Genomic DNA, 22,672 nt, shown 5'->3' with positions numbered 1-22,672 from the left:
CTCTCACATCCATACATGACCACAGGAAAAACCATAGCCTTGACTAGACAGACCTTTGTTGACAAAGTAATATCTCTGCTTTTGAATATGCTATCTAGGTTGGTCATGACTTTCCTTCCAAGGAGTAAGTGTCTTTTAATTTCATGGTTGCAGCCACCATCTGCAGTGATTTTGGAGCACCCCAAAATAAAGTCTGACACTGTTTCCACTGTTTCCCCATCTATTTGCCATGAAGTGATGGGACCATTTGCCATGATCTTAGTTTTCTGAATGTTGATCTTTAAGCCAAATATTTTAGTCTCCTCTTTCACTTTCATGAAGAGGCTTTTAGTTCCTCTTCACTTTCTGCCATAAGCGTGGTGTCATCTGCATATCTGAGGTTATTGGTATTTCTGTCAGCAATCTTGATTCCAGTCTGTGCTTCTTCCAGCCCAGAGTTTCTCATGATGTACTCTGTACATAAGTTAAATAAGCATGTATGGTACTGGCACAAAAACAGAAATGTAGATGAATGGAATAAGATAGAAAACCCAGAAATAAGCCCATGCACCTATGGGTACCTTATTTTTGACAAAGGAGGCAAGAATATACAATGGGGGAAAAGACAACTTCTTCAAAAAGTAGTCCTGCGAAGACACAACAGCAAGATGTAAAATAATGAAGTTAGAATACTTCTTAACACCATAGACAAAGATAAACTAAAAATGGATTAAAGACCTGAATGTAAGACCAGAAACTATAAAACACTTAGATGAAAACATAAGCAGAACACTCAATGACATAAATCAAAGCAAGATCCTCTATGACTCACCTCCTAGAGTAATGGAAATAGAAACAAAAGTAAACAGGTCAGACCTGATTAAACTTAAAAGCTTTTGTAAAGGAAAGGAAACTATAAGCAAGGTGAAAAGACAGCGTTCAGAATGGGAGAAAATAACAACAAATGAAGCGACTGACAAAGAATTGAACTCAAAAATATACAAGCAACACCTGCAGCTCAATTCCAGAAAAATAAACGATCTAATCAAAAAATGGGCCAAAGAACTAAACAGACATTTCTCCAAAGAAGACACACAGATGGTTAAGAAACATGAAAAAATGCTCAACATCACTCATTATCAGAAAAATGCAAATCAAAACCACTATGAAGAACCATCTCACACTGGTCAAAATGGCTGTTATCAAAAAATCTACAAACAATAAATGTTGTAGAGTGTGCCAAGAAAAGGAAACCCTCTTACGCTGTTGGTGGGAATGCAAACTAGTACTGCCACTATAGAGAACAGTGTAGAAATTCCTTAAAAAACTGGAAATAGAACTGCCATACAACCCAACATCCCACTACTGGGCATATACACTGAGGAAACCAGAATTGAAAGAAAGACGTACACCCCAATGTTCATCGCAGCACTGTTTACAATAGCTAGGACACGGAAGCAACCTAGATGTCTTTTAGCAGATGAATGGATAAGAACACTGTGGTACATATACACAATGGAATATTACTCAGCTATTAAAAAGAACACATTTGAATCATTTCTCATGAGGTGGATGATACTGGAGCCTATTATACAGAGTGAAGTAAGTCAGAAAGAAAAACATCAGTAGAGTATATTAACACATACATATGGAGTTTAGAAAGATGGTAATAATGACCCTATATGTAAGACAGCAAAAGAGACACAGATATAAAGAGCAGACTTTTGGACTCTGTGGGAGAAGTTGAGGGTGGAATGATTTGACAGAATAGCACTGAAACATGTATATTACCATATGTGAAATAGATCACCAGTCCAGGTTTGATGCATGAAACAGGGCAATCAAAGTCAGTGCACTGGGACGACCCTGAGGGATGGGATGGAGAAGGGGATGGGACGGGAGTTCAGGATGGGGAACACATGTACCCCATGGCTGATTCATGTCAATGTATGCCAAAAACCACCACAATATTTTAAAATAATTAGCCTCCAATTAAAATAAATACTTTTTTTTAAAGACACATGTATCCCTTTGTTCATTGCAGCAGTATTTACAATAGCTAGGACATGGAAGCTAACTACTTGCCCATTGACAGATGAATGCATAAAGAAGTTGTGGTACATGTACACATTGGAATACTACTCAGCCATAAAAAGGAACACATTTGAGTTGGTTCTGATGAGGTGGATGAACCTAGAACCTATTATACAGAGTGAAGTAAGTCAGAAAGAGAAATATAAATACCATATTCTAATGCATATATTGGAGAAGGCAATGGCAACCCACTCCAGTACTCTTGCCTGGAAAATGGACTGAGGAGCCTGGTAGGCTGCAGTCCATGAGGTTGCTAGGAGTTGGACACGACTGAGCGACTTCACTTTCACTTTTGACTTTCATGCGTTGGAGAGGGAAATAGCAACCCACTCCAGAGCTTGCCTGGAGAATCCCAGGGACAGGGGAGCCTGGTGGGCTGCTGTCTCTAGGGTCGCACAGAGTCGGACACGACTGAAGTGACTTAGCAGCAGCAGCAGCAGCAACAGCAATGCATATATACCGAATCTAGAAAAATGATACTGAGGAATTTATTTACAGGGTAGAAATGGAGAAACAGACATAGAGAATAGACTTATGTACATGAAGAGAGAGGAGGAGAGGGTGAGATGTATGGAAAGAGTAATATGGAAACTTATATTACCATATGCAAATTACATAGCCAATGGGAATTTGCTGTATGGCTGAGGAAACTTGAACAGGGACTCTGTATTACGCTAGAGGGGTGGGATGTGGAGGGAGATGGGAGGGGGTTCAAAAGGGAGGGGTATATGTATATCTATGGCTGATTCATGTTGAGATTTGACAGAAAACACCAAATTATGTAAAGCAATTATCCTTCAATAAAAAATAAAAATAAAAAAGGCCAAATTTTGGATTTGATCCAATATAAGTTTAACTCCACTATACTAGAGAGAGTATCCCTCTCTGACTCTCTAGTATCTTCTCTAATTTAGGAAACTTTCTTAAAATCAATATTAAATGTAAATGAATAAATAACATTTACACATGATTCACCACTGTATACATAATATGAATAGAAAAACAAGTGTATCATATAGAGGTATTGAAAGGAAATTCCTTGCCACTTTTTCAAACAAGTAGTGTGGAAATACTTACACGTTCAGAGTAAGTTTTCATGTGTTGCAAAGAACAAAGTACATATGAGTCTGTGCTTGTACCCAAACAATAGTCACAGTTCAGTTGGGATACAAGAATACAAATATAGATTAGGTATTATTATAAAGTACCAAATTGTAGAGTGTAACTTGAATAGTGCTTTTTAGCTAAGAATATGTTATATGTGGTATGTTTTAAAAATGCAAATGTAAAATAAAAGACTTTTTCTGTAAAATAAAAAAAAAATAAAATAAAAATGCAAATGCCAGGACCATACATGTGTTTACCAAGTAAGTTTCTAAGGTTGTAGCTTGGAAATGTGCATGTAATTTTAAACTCGACAGGTGATTCTAAAGTGTACTAGGGATTTCTGTGTGTTGATTAAGAACTAAATAGACATTTTTCCAAAGAAGACATACAGATGGCTAACAAACACATGAAAAGATGTTCAACATCACTCATTATCAGAGAAATGCAAATCAAAACCACTATGAGGTACCATTTCACACCAGTCAGAATGGCTGCGATCCAAAAGTCTACAAATAATAAATGCTGGAGAGGGTGTGGAGAAAAGGGAACCCTCTTAAACTGTTGGTGGGAATGCAAACTAGTACAGCCACTATGGAGAACATTGTGGAGATTCCTTAAAAAACTGGAAATAGAACTGCCTTATGATCCAGCAATCCCACTGCTGGGCATACACTCTGAGGAAACCAGAAGGGAAAGAGACACGTGTACCCCAATGTTCATTGCAGCACTGTTTATAATAGCCAGGACATGGAAGCAACCTAGATGTCCATCAGCAGATGAATGGATAAAAAAGCTTTGATACATGTACACAATGGAGTATTACTCAGCCATTAAAAAGAATACATTTGAATCAGTTCTAATGAGATGGATGAAACTGGAGCCTATTATACAGAGTGAAGTAAGCCAGAAAGAAAAACACCAATACAGTATACTAATGCATATATATGGAATTTAGAAAGATGGTAACAATAACCCTGTATATGAGACAGCAAAAGAGACACTGATGTATAGAAGTCTTATGGACTCTGTAGGAGAGGGAGAGGGTGGGAAGACTTGGGAGAATGGCATTGAAACATGTATAATATCATGTATGAAACGAGTTGCCAGTCCAGGTTCGATGCATAATACTGGATGCTTGGGGCTAGTGCACTGGGACCACCCAGAGGGATGGTATGGGGAGGGAGGAGGGAAGAGGGTTCAGGATGGGGAACACATGTATACCTGTGGCAGATTCATTTTGATATTTGGCAAAACTAATACAATTAGGTAAAGTTTAAAAATAAAATAAAATTAAAAATATAAAGTGTAGGGAAGGCGCCAAGATGGCGGAGGAGTAGGACGGGGAAAACACTTTCTCCCCCACAAATTCATCAAAAGAGCATTTAAACGTCGAGTAAATTCCACAAAACAACTTCTGAATGCCGGCAGAGGACACCAGGCACCCAGAAAAGCAACCCAACTCCTCGAAAGGAGGTAGGAAAAAATATTAAAGACAATAAAAGAGACAAAAGAGGGAGGGATGGAGTTCCGTCCTGGGAAGGGAGTCTTAAAAAGAGACAAGTTTCCAAACACCAGGAAAGCTTCTCACTGCCGAATCCGTGCCGAGCTTTGGAAGCACAGAGGACAACATAACAGGGAGAAAAAATAAACAAACAATTAAAACTCGCAGATTGCGAGCCCTACGGTAACTCCTCCAGCGGAGAAGCAGCGCAGACGCTGGCATCCGCCATTAGCAAGCAGGGGCTGGGCAGGGAGGCACGGCGGGGGCTGCATCGCTGAGAGTAAGAATCTGGCCTGAATACCCTGAGCACGATCTGAGCGAAATAATTTGGGCTAGCAAACCAGACTGTGGGATATCTACCATGCGAAAAGCCAGCCCTAACCTAAGACACCGCCAGCCCGCGCATGGAACAAAGGACTAAACAGAGGTAGCCGGCTGCAAACCTTCCCCCTCCGGTGACAGGCAGCCAGAGCCGGAAGGGGGCAATCGCAGCCCCAGAGAGACATTATCTATAAAACTGGCTTCTTTGCTAACTAAGACTTATTGGGGGTCTGGACGGTCAACATCTGCCTGAGAAGGTGCGCTGGTTTTACACCCAGATAACCAAGTGGCGGGGAGGCGATAAGTCGCAGCATTGGCGCTCGCCAAACACCTCATCACCTGAGCTGCTCGGACATGGGAAGAGCACAAAACGCAGCCCCAACTGAGTCTGCGCCTCTGAGGACTACCTGAGTGCCTGAACCTGAGCGGCTTGGACCTGGGAGGTGCATGCAACCCAGGGCCAGCCTCGGATTGTTCCCGGCGGAACAACCTAGAGCCTGAGCAGTGTGGGCAGGGAGGCTACACGCGCCGTGAGCGGGGGCAGACCCAGTGTGGCTGAGGCACTGCGAGCGCACGCCAGTGTCATTTGTTTGCAGCATCCCTCCCTCCCTCCCCATAGCGCGACTGAACAAAGAGAAGAAATACAGCTCCACCCACCAGAACACCGACACAAGCTTCCCTAACCAGGAAACCTTGACAAGCCACCTCTACATACCCACACACAGCGAGGAAACGCCACAATAAAGAGAACTCCACAAACTGCCAGAATACAGAAACGACTCCCAAACTCAGCAATTTAAACAAGATGAAGAGACAGAGGAATACCCAGCAGATAAAGGAACAGGATAAATGCCCACCAAACCAAACAAAAGAGGAAGAGATAGGGAATCTACCTGATAAAGAATTCCAAATAATGATAGTGAAATTGATCCAAAATCTTGAAATTAAAATGGAATCACAGATAAATAGCTTGGAGACAAGGACTGAGAAGATGCAAGAAAGGTTTAACAAGGACCTAGAAGAAATAAAAAAGAGTCAATATATAATGAATAATGCAATAAATGAGATCAAAAACACTCTGGAGGCAACAAATAGTAGAATAACAGAGGCAGAAGATAGGATTAGTGAATTAGAAGATAGAATGGTAGAAATAAATGAATCAGAGAGGATAAAAGAAAAACGAATTAAAAGAAATGAGGACAATCTCAGAGACCTCCAGGACAATATTAAACGCTACAACATTCGAATCATAGGGGTTCCAGAAGAAGAAGACAAAAAGAAAGACCATGAGAAAATACTTGAGGAGATAATAGTTGAAAACTTCCCTAAAATGGGGAAGGAAATAATCACCCAAGTCCAAGAAACCCAGAGAGTCCCAAACAGGATAAACCCAAGGAGAAACACCCCAAGACACATATTAATCAAATTAACAAAGATCAAACACAAAGAACAAATATTAAAAGCAGCCAGGGAAAAACAACAAATAACACACAAAGGAATTCCCATAAGGATAACAGCTGATCTTTCAATAGAAACTCTTCAAGCCAGGAGGGAATGGCAAGACATACTTAAAATGATGAAAGAAAATAACCTACAGCCCAGATTATTGTACCCAGTAAGGATCTCATTCAAGTATGAAGGAGAAATCAAAAGCTTTTCAGACAAGCAAAAGCTGAGAGAATTCTGCACCACCAAACCAGCTCTCCAACAAATACTAAAGGATATTCTCTAGACAGGAAACACAAAAATGGTGTATAAACTCGAACCCAAAACAATAAAGTAAATGGCAACGGGATCATACTTATTAGTAATTACCTTAAACCTAAATGGGTTGAATGCCCTAACCAAAAGACAAAGACTGGCTGAATGGATACAAAAACAAGACCCCTACATATGTTGTCTACAAGAGACCCACCTCAAAACAGGGGACACATACAGACTGAAAGTGAAGGGCTGGAAAAAGATTTTCCATGCAAATTGGGACCAAAAGAAAGCAGGAGTCACAATACTCGTATCAGATAAATTAGACTTTAAAACAAAGGCTGTGAAAAGAGACGAAGAAGGTCACTACATAATGATCAAAGGATCAATCCAAGAAGAAGATATAACAATTATAAATATATATCCACCCAACATGGGAGCACCGCAGTATGTAAGACAAATCCTAACAAGTATGAAAGGAGAAATTAACAATAACACAATAATAGTGGGAGACTTTAATACCCCACTCACACTTATGGATAGATCAACTAAACAGAAAATTAACAAGGAAAAAAAAAAAACAAACCAAAAACATGTATCTATAAAGCTCACTAAAGCAAAGCACAGTAAAATGAGGTATGGCAATAAAAGGCGTTAAATTTATCAAATAAAAAAAAATAATAAAGTGCTGAAAAATTAAAAAAAAATAAAAAAATAAAGTGTACTAGGAATAACAATCATTGGTTTAACATTAATATACTATATACACAGATTAAAAAAGAAGAGGTTAATTTAGGCTGAAATTTTAAAAGATGGCTTCATAGAAGAGATGAGATTTGAATGAAAGATGAGATGGACAGAAGGTAGGTGAAACAGGCTACTTTCTTTTACTTTTTAGCTCAAAATAAAATCTTTCCTTTAAGAATTTTATCTGTGTTTCAGATTCCTAATTGGATTGATCTAGAATAGATAATAAAACTTATAATAATAAATTCCAGGAAATGTTTAGCTTCTCATAAATCCATGATGTGGCTACATGAAACTCAGATTTAATATTTTGCTTGAAAATTCACTAATTGCTACAGATTAGCATTAATATATTAATTTGAAAATTTTATCAAAGTTAGTAAATGCATTTTGGATGAAAAATTGCCAATTGATGTTTTATCCAAATTTGGATTCTTAGATCTTTAATATAGGATTGGTATCTGGAAGCTGAATAACATACATTTGTTTGTTGAATGAATGAAATATTTGGGTTTACTTGGTTAATTCATCCCACCTTGGTTGTGGGGCAGATTTCAATAGTCTCTATTTGAAAGATCAAGAATTTTAATCTTGATAAAATTCTTTGATACAAGAATTTTATAATGGTTTTGGTTTGTTTTTTCTTTATTAATCCAGAACCAATGAGCTGGCAAAGACTTTTAACAATCATTAACTTTTAGGCTTTTTCTTTCCCAATGAAAGACTGAAGGAAAATAATAACAATGGAAAAGGCAAAAGAGTTCCAAGCATCCTAATACCAGGGGAGTTTTCCATCCATGTGGACACATACACCAGCTGGTAAAGCTTTCTCTTCAGACCAGTCTCTCCAGAGGGTGCGGTAAGCTGAGTCACCCACATGTTAGCAGAAAGCAGCAGGGCCTCCCAGCTTGCTCAAGCTTGGCCATACAGTTTCATAGAATAAGGTGATTTTGTCATTGTTTAGATTTGAAATGTTAATAGAATTGTAAAGGCATGACAGCAAAAAAGATCACTAAGAACTTTTATCTTGCTGTATTACATCCTTTCAGCACTGTTGTTACAGAAAAAAATGTCAGAAGATATTCACATTCCCTCAGGAGAGTTTTATGATACTTCTGGAACAGTTTCATGGCAGGGGCAGAATAAGAAGAATGAACAGAAAACAAAACACAGATGGGAAGAGTATGGTGAGCTGATGACAGAAGACTTTGATTTTATTTTTCACATATGTATTTTGGAGAACAAAGAGGGAGAAAATGCAAAGCATTAGACAGTGTTTAGTTCCAGACATGTATTTATAAAATAGTTTTATTGTGCAGCAGCTTTAATAATAAGGATAGACAATACTGGTATTAGAGAAGAGGGAGCTTGGTCAGAAGGAGGTGTCACAGAACAAGATGCCTGTGAGATCAACCTTGGTGCCATTCAGGAGAAGTCCAGGCTGTCCCACTGGCTGCTTTTAGTTCAGCTGACATGGCTGTAGGCTATAAGGACCTAAATAAATGGCCATTTTCCCCTAAAGAACTACTGAAGGAACTCGTGGGGAAACTACATTCTTTGGCAAACGTGTAATTCATAGACCCAAACTCAAGACTTCCAAGGTACTATTTGGACTCTTGGTAACTGTTCTGGCTGCAAAATAACCTCAGGAACTATGATTTTGAAAGTATCTGGCACCTGACTCAAGGATTACATCTACTGATCATCGTACTGTGGCAAATTTTTGGCCCCTCCGCTGCTACATGATTGCCTCATCCCAGACAAGCCTGATTGTAATCAGTAAAAAAAAAAAAAAATAAATCAAAAATAAACATAATTCTTCATAAGCAGTGACTGAACATGAACATATCTTAAACAGTTTAATTCACATTAGGTTGCACAGAATAGCAGAAAATAAAATGAATTTGTATTTTAATATTTTCAAGGGTGGTTTATCACATTTAAGGCCTTACATGTCATCTTGGGTACAGTAGTAATTTTAATCAGACAAGGGTGTGCTAGAGCCACAGGTCTATGCATTCCAAATGTGTGCTTCTCTCCTCACTTTGGTAGCTTTATGTAGATCCAGATAGGATTTTTATACCACAGAAATTGGCAAACAGGATTCTTAATCCCTTTGGGCTGTTACAACAAAATGACACAGACTAGGTGGCTTATCAAAAACTGAAATTTATTTCTCACAGTTCTGGAGGCTGATATCTCAGATCAGGTGCCTGTGTGGTCAAGTGTAAGTCTTCTTCCAGATTGCAAAGTTCTCTTTGTATCCTTATATGGTGGAAGGAAATGGCAACCCACTCCAGTATTCTTGCCTGGAGAATCCCATGGACAGAAGAGCCTGATGGGCTATAGTCCATGGGGTTGCAAAGAGTTGGACAGGACTGAGCGACTTCACTTTCACTTTTCTTCATGGTGGAAGGAGATAAGGAGCTCAATGGGATCTCTAATCCCTTTCAAGAGGATCTAATTACCTCCCACAGGCTCCATCTTCTAACATCATCAAATTGAGCATTCGAATTCCAATACATGAACTTGGGGGGATGGTGAACACAAGCATTCAGACTATGCATGAGTGCTGAGTCGCTTCAATCATGTCCAACTCTTTGCAACGCTATGGACTGTAACCCTCCAGTCTCCTCTGTTCATGGGATTCTCCAGGCAAGAATACGAAATGGATTGCCATTTCCTTCTCCAAGGGACCTTCCCAACCCAGAGATCAAACCTGCATCTCCTGCATCTCCTGCCTTGAAAGCAGATTCTTTACCCACTGAGCCACCATAGCATTCAACAAATCAGGGCTTTCTATTTTGCAGAGAGCCACTGAAATAGTTTGACAGCACACCACTGAATTACATACACATTTTAGAAGAAGAGTCCTAATACAAATGTATGGTTTTGTACTTAAGAATATTGCTTGCTGAGTAAATATTTAAAGACACTATTTTAAAGAGAAGGCATTTCATTAGACTACCAAAGCTCACTTTGTTATTAGCCATCATTTAACCTCCTTTTGTCTTAGTTTTTCTATCCTTAAAACAAAAACATTATAATAACTACTTCATAGAATGGTTCTGATGACTCAAAGAATTAATATATGTGATGCTGTTTTTTTTTTAATTAAAATTTATTTATTTTAATTATAGGCTAATTACTTTACAATATTGTATTGGTTTTGCCATACATCAACATGAATCTGCCACAGGTGTACATGTGTTCCCAATCCTGAACCCCCCTCCCACCTCCTATGTGGTGCTCTTTTTAAAGTGCCTGGCACATATAAAGTGCTCAGCAAGTATTTTCTACTAGTATTAACAATAAATAAGACTGTATGATTATTTACAGACCTGGTGTAAAAACCTGCCTCAATTGTGTTATTTTCTTTGTTGAGCTTTTGTATATTTTAGAAGCCCTTACCCAACTTCCATAAATTTTGTGATGATCAGTTAAATGAAAACACATCAAATCACTTTGAAATGCATAAAGCACTATGTAATGAAAGATTGAATAATTATGTAAAAGGCATCATCTTGAATTTTATTTATACTGCATCTTTGAAATAAGCACCATATTTTCCTTTAGGAGATATTACTGCTTCTAGAGAAACAAACATAAATGGTGCCCAAACCTTCTACTGAGTAGTTTTAGGCAATGGCATTTATCAAAATACTACAGGTCACTAAAAGCACAGAGACTCAAATCAAACTTTGCATCTCAGGGTCAGGCCAGCTTTGTAATTTGGTAAGTAAGCCTTTGATTATTCAAGGATCTTCTAATTTGTAGAATGCACTAGCACAACAAAGAGAAAATCTTACATGCAGGCTATTTTGCAAAATAGGATATTAAAATGTAATTTTCTTTAGAGGAAAAAAAAAAACAATTGTCTTTTCTGATGAGTGTTTCTAGCCAAATTAAAACTAATTTGGGGGTGTGCATACAGATGTTCCCATTTTATGTTGACCTTCTAGTCAAGTACTGCTTCTAGTCAAGCACTGTTGAATAAGAGAGGGAATGTGTTTTACATGTATTTTCTTACACTCAGAACTTATAAGAACCTAGTCTTTGCAGGCTTCCTTTTTTTTTTTTCAACCACATAGTCCTGTTATCTCTCTAAATTGAGTCTCAGGTGATTTTGTGCTTGGATCCCCTGGGTCAGTGATGGGGAGCGAGATCTGACCCCTGAGGCTTCCTGTTCTGGAAACCTGGCTCTGCTGATACGGGCTGAGGGTTGGGGTACAAGACTGAGGGTTAGGGGGTAGAGAGGAACCAAGCTGTTTCTTCCAACAGCCAACTTGCCTCCTGCACCTTCTTAATCAGGAGCTATGTCTCTTCGATGCTCCACTTCCCACCACTGTTGCCTGCATGATTGCAGCTCTCATCAGGTAATCCAAGACTCCTATTTTATAGCAGCAACTCCTGATCCTTGTGACCCTCCTGCCCAAGGTTGGTATGGCTTACCCCTGTTGCTAATTTCTGGGTTGCCTCATTTTTCTCTGGTTGGCTTCATCTATCCCTTCCATCATCTGTTTTATGCTTTAATCAGTTCCCTGTGTTAGAAGCCAACATTGAAGTATTATAGGTGAATACAGTTTTCCTTGACTGGAACCTGATTGGCCCAAGATCTAACACAGGCCTCCTAGTTAACTGAATTCTCAGGCACATGACACTGTTGAAAGCACAACTCCTCTGTATCCATCACAAAGGTCTCATAGGCCTTTCTGTAGCATGAGCTTCTGAGGTCACTCTCCCCTTCACAGCACTTTTCCTTTAGTTAAATGACAGCTCTACCTCGAGACTGCTCTGCACCATGTATCTGAGATGGAGTCAGAGAAAAAGTAATTTTCTTTATTTCTGCTAACATCAGAGTCACAAGAACCTCAGCCATAAGACTGTTCTAAACCAATACAATATTTTAAATTAATTAGCCTCCAATTAAAATAAATAAATTTAAATTAAAAAGAAAAAAAGAAGAACCTCAGCCATTACACTTGTTAGCCCAGCCTGCCTCCTTCTTCAGGTTATGTCCCTGAAATTCACTTACAGGTAGTGGTTTTCTCAGACATTATTACTCTTTCTAGAGAATCACAAAGGATGAGAGAGCCTATAGATAATTTTAATGTATCCAAAAATGAATATTTTCATGTATCTGACTAGAATATGCATCTGTGAGATGTTACCACTCTAAAACTATATCCCTTCTTTCTTTGCAAGAAAGTAACTTTGGGCCACTTAACAACTCCGTATCTTAAATTGATTTTAGGGAGTTTAAATTAGCTCTATAATTATTCTCTTACACCAGAGGTATCAAGCTAGCGTTATATGTTCATGTATTTATTAAACTTATTTTGGACTCCGAACATTGAAATATTCATTAATGCTGAGTTTCTAAAAATATCATTTTATAAATGTTTTTTTGCATTTCCCCCTACACTCCATCCTAACTCAATGCATGTTTTGCTCCCCCTAAATGAAATGATATTCTTTTTCCTTCTATTTTCTTTTGTTGTGTTATGAATTCTCAATCAAATAACCATCTTTCCAGGAGTATGCTCTGAATTTTCCTACACACTTGACCCCTGTGCATGCCCCCAAATAATTTGTGTGAAATATATTTGTTTCTATCTCAAATTAGATTTCAAAGTTCTCTAATGAAAGAACTATGTTTCATCTTTGTAGATGCTCTGTTACTTTCTTGGTGCTTCAGTTTAGTTCAGACACTTAGTCGTGTCAGATTCTTTAGACTCCATACACAGTAGCACGCCAGGCCTCCCTGTTCATCACCAACACCCGGAGTTTACCCAAACTCATATCCATTGACTTGGTGATGTGATCCAACCATCTCATCCTCTGTCATCCCCTTCTCCCACCTTCAATCTTTCCCACCATGAGGGTCTTTTCAAATGAGTCAGCTCTTCACATCAGGTGGCCAAAGTATTAGAGTTTCAGCCTCAACATCAGTCCTTTCAATGAACACTCAGGACTGATCTTCTTTAGGATGGACTGGTTGGATTTCATTGCAGTCCAAGGGACTCTCAAGAGTCTTCTCCAACACCACAGTTCAAAACTATCAATTCTTCGGCACTCAGCTTTCTTTATAGTCCAACTCTCACATCCATGCACAACTACTGGAAAAACCATAGCCTTGACTATATGGACCTTTGTTGGCAAAGTAATGTCTCTCTATTTTTTTTAAATTATATTTTACTTAACTTTACAATATTGTATTGGTTTTGCCATATAGCAAAATGAATCTGTCACAGGTATACATGTGTTCCCCATCCTGAACTCTCCTCCCTACCCATACCATCTCTCTGGGTCGTCCCAGTGCACGAGCCCCAAGTATCCAGTATTGTGCATCGAACCTGGACTGGTGACTCGTTTCATATATGATATTATACATATTTCAATGCCATTCTCCCAAATCACCCCACCCTCTCCCCCTCCCAGAGTCCATAAGACTGTTCTATACATCAGTGTCTCTTTTGCTGTCTCATATACAGGGTTATTGTTACCATCTTTCTAAATTCCGTATATATGCGTTAGTATACTGTATTGGTGTTTTTCTTTCTGGCTTACTTCACTCTGTATAATAGGCTCCAGTTTCATCCACCTAATTAGAGCTGATTCAAATGTATTCTTTTTAATGGCTGAGTAATACACTATTGTGTACATGTATCAAAGCTTTTTTATCCATTCATCTGCTGATGGACATCTAGGTTGCTTCCATGTCCTGGCTATTATAAACAGTGCTGCGATGAACATTGGGGTACACGTGTCTCTTTCCCTTCTGGTTTCCTCAGTGTGTATGCCCAGCAGTGGGATTGCTGGATCATAAGGCAGTTCTATTTCCAGTTTTTTAAGGAATCTCCACACTGTTCTCCACAGTGGCTGTACTAGTTTGCATTCCCACCAACAGTGTAAGAGGGTTCCCTTTTCTCCACACCCTCTCCAGCATTTATTGCTTGTAAATTTTTGGATTGCAGCCATTCTGACTGGCATGAAATGGTACCTCATAGTGGTTTTGATTTGCATTTCTCTGATAATGAGTAATGTTAAGCATCTTTTCAGGTGTTTGTTAGACATCTGTATATCTTCTTTGGAGAAATGTCTATTTATTTCTTTGGCCCATTTTTTGATTGGGTCATTTATTTTTCTGGAATTGAGCTGTAGGAGTTGCTTGTATATTTTTGAGATTAGTTGCTTGTCATTTGCTTCATTTGTATTATTTTCTCCCATTCTGAAGGCTGTCTTTTCACCTTGCTTATAGTTTCCTTTGTTGTGCAAAAGCTTTTAAGTTTAATTAGGTCCCATTTTTTTTTTTTTTCTTTTTTCTCCAATTTTATTTTATTTTTAAACTTTACATAATTGTATTAGTTTTGCCAAATATCAAAGTGAATCTGCCACAGGTATACATGTGTTTATTTTTGCTTTTATTTCCAATATTCTGGGAGATGGGTCATAGAGGATCCTGCTGTAATGTATGTCGGAGAGTGTTTTGCCTATGTTCTCCTCTAGGAGTTTTATAGTTTCTGGTCTTACGTTTAGATCTTTAATCCATGTTGAGTTTATTTTTGTGTATGGTGTTAGAAAGTGCTTTAGTTTCATTCTTTTACAAGTGGCTGACCAGTTTTCCCAGCACGACTTGTTAAAGAGATTGTCTTTAATCCATTGTATATTCTTGTCTCCTTTGTCAAAGATAAGGTGTCCATATGTGCGTGGATTTATCTCTGGGCTTTCTATTTTGTTCCATTGATCTATATTTCTGTCTTTGTGCCAGTACCATACTGTCTTGATAACTGTGGCTTTGTAGTAGAGCCTGAAGTCAGGCAGGTTGATTCCTCCAGTTCCATTCTTCTTTCTCAGGATCGCTTTGGCTATTCGAGGTTTTTTTGTATTTCCATACAAATTGTGAAATTATTTGTCCTAGCTCTGTGAAGAATACTGTTTGTAGCTTGATGGGGATTGAATTGAATCTATAAATTGCTTTAGGTAGTATACTCATCTCCACCATATTGATTCTTCCAATCCATGAACATGGTATATTTCTCCATCTATTAGTGTCCTCTTTGATTTCTTTCACCAGTGTTTTATAGTTTTCTATATATAGGTTTTCAGTTTCTTTAGGTAGATATATTCCTAAGTATTTTATTCTTTTCATTGCAATGGTGAATGGAATTGTTTCCTTAATTTTTCTTTCTATTTTCTCGTTATTAGTGCATAGGAATGCAAGGCATTTTTGTGTGTTCATTTTATATCCTTCAACTTCACTATATTCATTGATTAGTTCTAGTAATTTTCTGGTGGAGTCTTCAGGGTTTTCTATGTAGAGGATCATGTCATCTGCAAACAGTGAGAGTTTTACTTCTTCTTTTCCAATTTGGATTCCTTTTATTTCTTCTTCTGCTCTGATTGCTATGGCCAAAACTTCCAAAACTATGTTGAATAGTAATGGTGAAAGTGGGCACCCTTGTCTTGTTCCTGACTTTAGAGGAAATGCTTTCAATTTTTCACCATTGAGGATAATGTTTGCTGTGGGTTTGTCATATATAGCTTTTATTATGTTGAGGTATGTTCCTTCTATTCCTGCTTTCTGGAGAGTTTTTATCATAAATGGATGTTGAGTTTTGTCAAAGGCTTTTTCTGCATCTATTGAGATAATCATATGGTTTTTATTTTTTAATTTGTTAATGTGGTGTATTACAGTGATTGATTTTTGGATATTGAAGAATCCTTGCAACCCTGGGATCAAGCCCACTTGGTCATGGTGTATGATCTTTTTAATGTGTTGTTGGATTCTGATTACTAGAATTTTGTTAAGAATTTTTGCATCAATGTTCATCAGTGATATTGGCCTGTAGTTTTCTTTTTTTGTGGCATCTTTGTCAGGTTTTGGTATTAGGGTGGAGGCCTCATAGAATGAGTTTGGAAGTTTACCTTCCTCTGCAATTTTCTGGAAGAGTTTGAGTAGGATAGGTATTAGCTCTTCTCTAAATTTTTGGTAGAATTCAGCTGTGAAGCCGTCTGGACCTGGGCTTTTGTTTGCTGGAAGATTTCTGATTACAGTTTCATCTTCCGTGCTTGTGATGGGTCTGCTAAGATTTTCTATTTCTTCCTGGTCCAGTTTTGGAAAGTTGTATTTTCTAAGAATTTGTCCATTTCTTCTCCGTTGTCCATTTTATTGGCATATAAATGCTGATAGTAGTCTCTTATGATCCTTTGTATTTCTGTGTTATCTGTTGTGATCTCTCCATTTTCATTTCTAATTTTCTTGATTTGGTTTTTCTCTCTTTGTCTCTTGATGAGTCTGGCTAATGGTTTGTCAATTTTATTTATCCTTTCAAAGAACCAGCTTTTGGCTTTGTTGATTTTTGCTATGGTCTCTTTTGTTTCTTTTTCACTTCTTTCTGTCCTAATTTTTAAGATTTCTTTCCTTCTACTAACCCTGGGGTTCTTCATTTCTTCCTTTTCTAGTTGTTTTAGGTGTAGAGTTTGGTTATTTATTTGACTTTTTTCTTGTTTCTTGAGGTATGCCTGTATTGTTATGAACTTTCCCCTTAGGGCTGCTTTTACTGTGTCCCACAGGTTTTGGGTTGTTATGTTTTGATTTTCATTCATTTCTATGCAAATTTTGATTTCTTTTTTGATTTCTTCTGTGATTTGTTGGTTATTCAGCAGTGTGTTGTTCATCCTCCATATGTTGGAATTTTTAATAGCTTTTCTCCTGTAATTGAGATCTAATCTTACTGCATTGTGGTCAGAAAAGATGCTTGGAATGATTTCAATTTTTTTGGATTTACCAAGGCTAGATTTATGGACCAGGATGTGATCTATCCTGGAGAAGGTTCCATGGGCACTTGAGAAAAAGGTGAAATTCATTGTTTTGGGATGAAATGTCCTATAGATATCAATTAGGTCTAACCGGTCTATTGTATTGTTTAAAGTTTGTGTTTCCTTGTTAATTTTCTGTTTAGTTGATCTATCTATAGGTGTGAGTGAGGTATTAAAGTCTCCCACAATTATTGTGTTATTGTTAATTTCTCATTTCATACTTGTTAGCATATATATACTTTGTCTTACATATTGTGGTGCTCCTATGTTGGGTGCATATATATTTATAATTGTTATATCTTCTTGGATTGATCCTTTGATCATTATGTAGTGACCTTCTTTGCATCTTTTCACAGCCTTTGTTTTAAAGTCTATTTTATCTGATATGAGTATTGCTACTCCTGCTTTCTTTTGGTCCCTATTTGCATGGAAAATCTTTTTCCAGCCCTTCACTTTCAGTCTGTATGTGTCCCCTGTTTTGAGGTGGGTCTCTTGTAGACAACATATGTAGGGGTCTTGTTTTTGTATCCATTCAGCCAGTCTTTGTCTTTTGGTTAGGGCATTCAACCCATTTATGTTTAAGGTAATTATTGATAAGTATGATCCCATTGCCATTTACTTTATTGTTTTGGGTTCGAATTTATACACTGTTTTTGTGTTTCCTGTCTAGAGAATATCCTTTAGTATTTGTTGGAGAGCTGGTTTGGTGGTGCAGAATTCTCTCAGCTTTTGTTTGTCTGAGAAGCTTTTGATTTCTCCTTCATATTTGAATGAGATCCTTGCTGGGTACAATAATCTGGGCTGTAGGTTTTCTTTCATCACTTTAAGTATGTCTTGCCATTCCCTCCTGGCTTGAAGAGTTTCTATTGAAAGATCAGCTGTTATCCTTATGGGAATTCCCTTGTGTGTTATTTGTTGTTTTTCCCTTGCTGCTTTTATTATTTGTTCTTTATGTTTGATCTTTGTTAATTTGAATAATATGTGTCTTGGGGTGTTTTGCCTTGGGTTTATCCTGTTTGGGACTCTCTGGGTTTCTTGGCCTTGAGTGATTATTTCCTCCCCCATTTTAGGGAATTTTTCAACTATTATCTCCTCATGTATTTTCTCATGGTCTTTCTTTCAGTCTTCTTCTCCTGGGACCCCTATGATTCGAATTTTGTAGCGTTTAATATTGTCCTGGAGGTCTCTGAGATTGTCCTCATTTCTTTTAATTCGTTTTTCTTTTATCCTCTCTGATTCATTTATTTCTACCATTCTATCTTCTAATTCACTAATCCTATCTTCTGCCTCTGTTATTCTACTATTTGTTGCCTCTAGAGTGTTTTTGATCTCATTTATTGCATTATTCGCTATATATTGACTCTTTTTTGTTTCTTCTAGGTCCTTATTAAACCTTTCTTGCATCTTCTCAGTCCTTGTCTCCAAGCTATTTATCTGTGATTCCATTTTGATTTCAAGATTTTGGATCAATTTCACTATCATTATTTGGAATTCTTTATCAGGTAGATTCCCTATCTCTTCCTCTTTTGTTTGGTTTGGTGGGCATTTATCCTGTTCTTTTACCTGCTGTGTATTTCTCTGTCTCTTCCTCTCGTTTAAATTGCTGAGTTTGGGGTGTCCTTTCTGTATTCTGGCAGTTCGTGGAGCTCTCTTTTTTGTGGTGTTTCCTTGCTGTGTGTGGGTTTGTACAGGTGGCTTGTCAAGGTTTTTTAGTTAGGGAAGCTTGTGTCGGTGTTCTGGTGGGTGGAGCTGGATTTCTTCTCTCTGGCGTTCAATGAAGTGTCCAGTAATGAATTATGAGATGTCTATGGTTTTGGGGTGACTTTGGGCAACCTGTATATTGGAGCTCAGGGCTGTGTTCCTTTGTTGCTGGAGAATTTGCTTGGTATGTCTTGCCCTGGAACTTGTTGGCCCTTGTGTGGTGCTTGGTTTCAGTATAGGTATGGAGGCATTTGATGAGCTCCTGTCAATTAATGTTCCCTGGTGTCAGGAATTCCCTGGAGTCAGGGTTTGGATTTGAGCCTCCTGCTTCCTGTTATCCGTCTTATTTTTACAGTAGTCTCAAAACTTCTCCTTCTATACAGCACCATTGATAAAACATCTGGGTTAAAGATGAAAAGTTTCTCCACCATGAGGGTCACCCAGAAAGGTTCAAAGCATTACATGGAGAAGAGAAGAGGAAGGAGGGAGTTAGAGGTGATCCGAATGAGATGAGGTGGAAATCTGTATGCAAGTGAAGAAGAAACAGTTAGAACTGGACATGGAACAACAGACTGCTTCTAAATTGGGAAAGGAGTACGTCAAGGCTGTATATTGTCACCCAGCTTATTTAACTTATATACAGAGTATATCATGATGAAACACAAGCTGGAATCAAGATTGCCAGGAAAAATATCAATAACCGCAGATACGCAGTTGTCACTACCCTTATGGCAGAAAGCAAAGAAAAGCTAAAGAGCCTCTTGATGAAAGTGAAAGAGGAGAATGTTAATGTTGGCTTAAAACTCAACACTCAAGAAACTAAGACCATGATCAGGCCCCATCACTTCGTGGCAAATAGATGGGGAAACAATGGAAACAGTGACAGACTTTATATCTTGGGGCACCAAAATCACTGCAGATGGTGGCTGCAGCCATGAAATTAAAAGAAGCTTGCTCCTTGGAAGGAATCTATGACCAACCATGACAGCATATTATAAAGCAGAGACATTAATTTGCTGAAAAAGGTCCATCTAGTCAAAGCTATGGTTTTTCCAGTAGTCATTTACGGATGTGAAAGTTGGACTATAAAGAAATCTGAGTGCCAAAGAATTGATGCTTTTGAACTGTGTTGTTGGAGAAGTCTCTTGAGAGTCCCTTGGACTGCAAGGAGATCAAACCAGTCAATCCTAAAGGAAATCAACCCTGAATATTCATTGGAAGGACTGATGCTAAAGCTGAAACTCTCATACTTTGGCCACCTGATGTGAAGAACTGACTCATTAGAAAAGGCCCTGATGCTCGGAAATATTGAAGGCAGGAGGAGAATGGCATGAGAGAGAGAGGGTGAGATCGTCGGATGGCATCACCAACTTGATGGGCATGAGTTTGAGTAAACTCTGGGAATTGGTGATTGACAGGGCAGCCTGGCATGCTGCAGTCCACAGGGTCACAGAGTTGGACATGACTCAGTAACTGACCTGACTGAACTGATCATATTTTCACTCCCAGTTTAAAAACTTAAATGACCTCCCGTTTTTTATCAAATTAAATCCCCTAGTTTGACTTTCAAGGCTTAATACTAACCCATCTTTAAATAGCATTGATATAATTACTTGTTACAACTCAGTGGAAGAAATTCCAAGTACATTTATCTGAAAATGAAACTTGGCTCACCCTCCCCCTTTAAAAAAATATTTTTGATCCTTCCCCCTTGTCCCTGATGTGGGTTAGGTACCCCCTCCCCTTCCAGATGTCTCCAGCAAATTCATCAGAGAAAGGATACTTTGTTGTCACATTTTGCTTATCTGTCCATATCCCCCATTAGAATATGTCTGCTTTGGGCAGAAACACCTTCAATTCATATTTTTTTAAATTTATTTATTTTAATTGGTGGCCAATTACTTTACAATTTTGTATTTGTTTTGCCGTATATCAACATGAGTCCTCCATGGGTGTACAAGTGTTCCCCATTCTGAACCCCCCTCCCACCTCCCTCCCCATACCATCCCTCTGGGTCATACCAGTGCTCAAATGTCTACTAAAGTGTTGCCATGTCAGAAATGCTGAAAAATGACTGTTTAATAAATGACATTTATAGTATTATGCATTGTGTTTCTGGTGCCAAAAATGTACTGATGCCTCACTTCTAGGTAAAATTCTTCCTTTCTCTCCTTCTTTTTATATTTCTTCCCACTTCTAGTGTAATTTCAGATGCTCATCAGAAAAAGAAAGAGACATGACTTGGGGCTCCTAACATGAATCAAAATAATTTGTTTCTAAAGCAATATTGTCTCTCCTTAAAGAGTCTCAAAGGCCAAAGAATCAAATGATACAAATATGAAGTATATGCAGAATCCTGACATAAGACTTCATCACTCAGTTCAACCCTAGAAACATGCACCAAACTCCAAGATGTCATTCTTTGGGACAGTTTTATTCTCTGTGTATAGAGCTTCAGCTATTCCCTCTTGGTGATATAATGAAATCTCTTTTCCTGCTCCCCACACTTACCACAGTCTTCTGGCAAATTTGTTCTCAAAACCAATGCCTGAGGACACCCTAAGATAGAAAACATACTCAGTTGGAATCTATTCTACATTTCCTCATTTTAGGCGTCATTTTAAATTTACTGTCACTCACAGGAATATGCAGCACTGTTGCCATAATTCAACACATTATTTCATGTGACAAATTTCCCCCAAAGCCTTTCTTAAACACATACTTCTTATTTGGTTCCAGGTAATTTCCTCAAAAGGCAATCATGTTCACCATGGAAAAGATTGGACCCTCCATTAGTTGGAGTTGGGGACCTTCACCAGAAAGCAGTCATTCACCTCTGTTTTGGCTCTTCCTTTTACTGCTTTTGAACTGTGTTGTTGGAGAAGACTCTTGAGATTACCTTGGACTTCAAGGAGATCCAACCAGTCAATCCTAAAGGAAATCAGCCCTGAACATTCATTGGAACAAATGATGCTGAAGCTGAAACTCCAATACTTTGGCCACCTGATGTAAAGAACTGACTCATTGGAAAAGACCCTGATGCTGGGAAAGATTGAAGGCGGGAGGATAAGGGGACAACAGAGGATGAGATGGTTGGATGGCATCACCGACCCGATGGACATGAGTTTGATTGAGCTTGAGGAGATGGTGATGGACAGGGAAGCCTGGTGTGCTGCAATCCATGGGGTCCCAAAGAGTCAGACATGACTGAGTGACTGTGCTAAACTTTACTGCTTAAATTTACTTTGGTTCAAGGATGATCTATATTTACCATACAGTATATACTGTAGAATTTGAAACTAAATGTGTTTAAAATATACACATGTGTACATTTCTTTCTACTAATCTGATTTCTTACCAGCTCAATAGAATGCTTAACAACTAATTTAAGAAGCAAGATTAAGAAAGTAGAAATGGCTGAATTTTTCAGTTGCCATCTCATTTTACAGACCATTATATCACTAAAAAGTTTTGCTATCCCTCTGAATTGATGTAAGTTACTTTTAAAATCCTGCTGAGTGTTTTTTAATGAGTATTGATACACAAAGCTGTAGGTGAAAATACTACTTGAGAAAAATCATAAGCTTTAGCAATATGGAACCACTACAAGACTGTATTTGACAAAGCAAGATCTGTAAAAATATATTTCTATTGACTGTGGTTAAAAATATCCCCTTTGTGGATCACAGCCTTGTCAGG

The 22,672-nt window shown here is 38.1% G+C and overlaps 1 protein-coding gene across 1 annotated transcript in view; it reads left to right on the top strand.

The window, feature by feature from the left end:
* KHDRBS2 (KH RNA binding domain containing, signal transduction associated 2) overlaps positions 1-22,292 on the top strand; it is a 773,215-nt gene extending 750,923 nt beyond the window's left edge. Inside the window, exon 10 of the mRNA XM_059880504.1 lies at positions 21,713-22,292. The gene's annotated coding sequence lies outside the window, so the exon portion shown is untranslated. The remainder of the gene's footprint in view (positions 1-21,712) is intronic.
* The last annotated feature ends 380 nt before the right edge of the window (positions 22,293-22,672 follow it).

The sequence above is a fragment of the Bos taurus genome, chromosome 23, assembly GCF_002263795.3.
Source record: "Bos taurus isolate L1 Dominette 01449 registration number 42190680 breed Hereford chromosome 23, ARS-UCD2.0, whole genome shotgun sequence".
Classification (NCBI taxonomy): Eukaryota; Metazoa; Chordata; class Mammalia; order Artiodactyla; family Bovidae; genus Bos; species Bos taurus.
The sequence above is the reverse complement of the archived record's forward strand: the minus strand, read 5'-3'. Positions and strand labels throughout refer to the sequence as shown.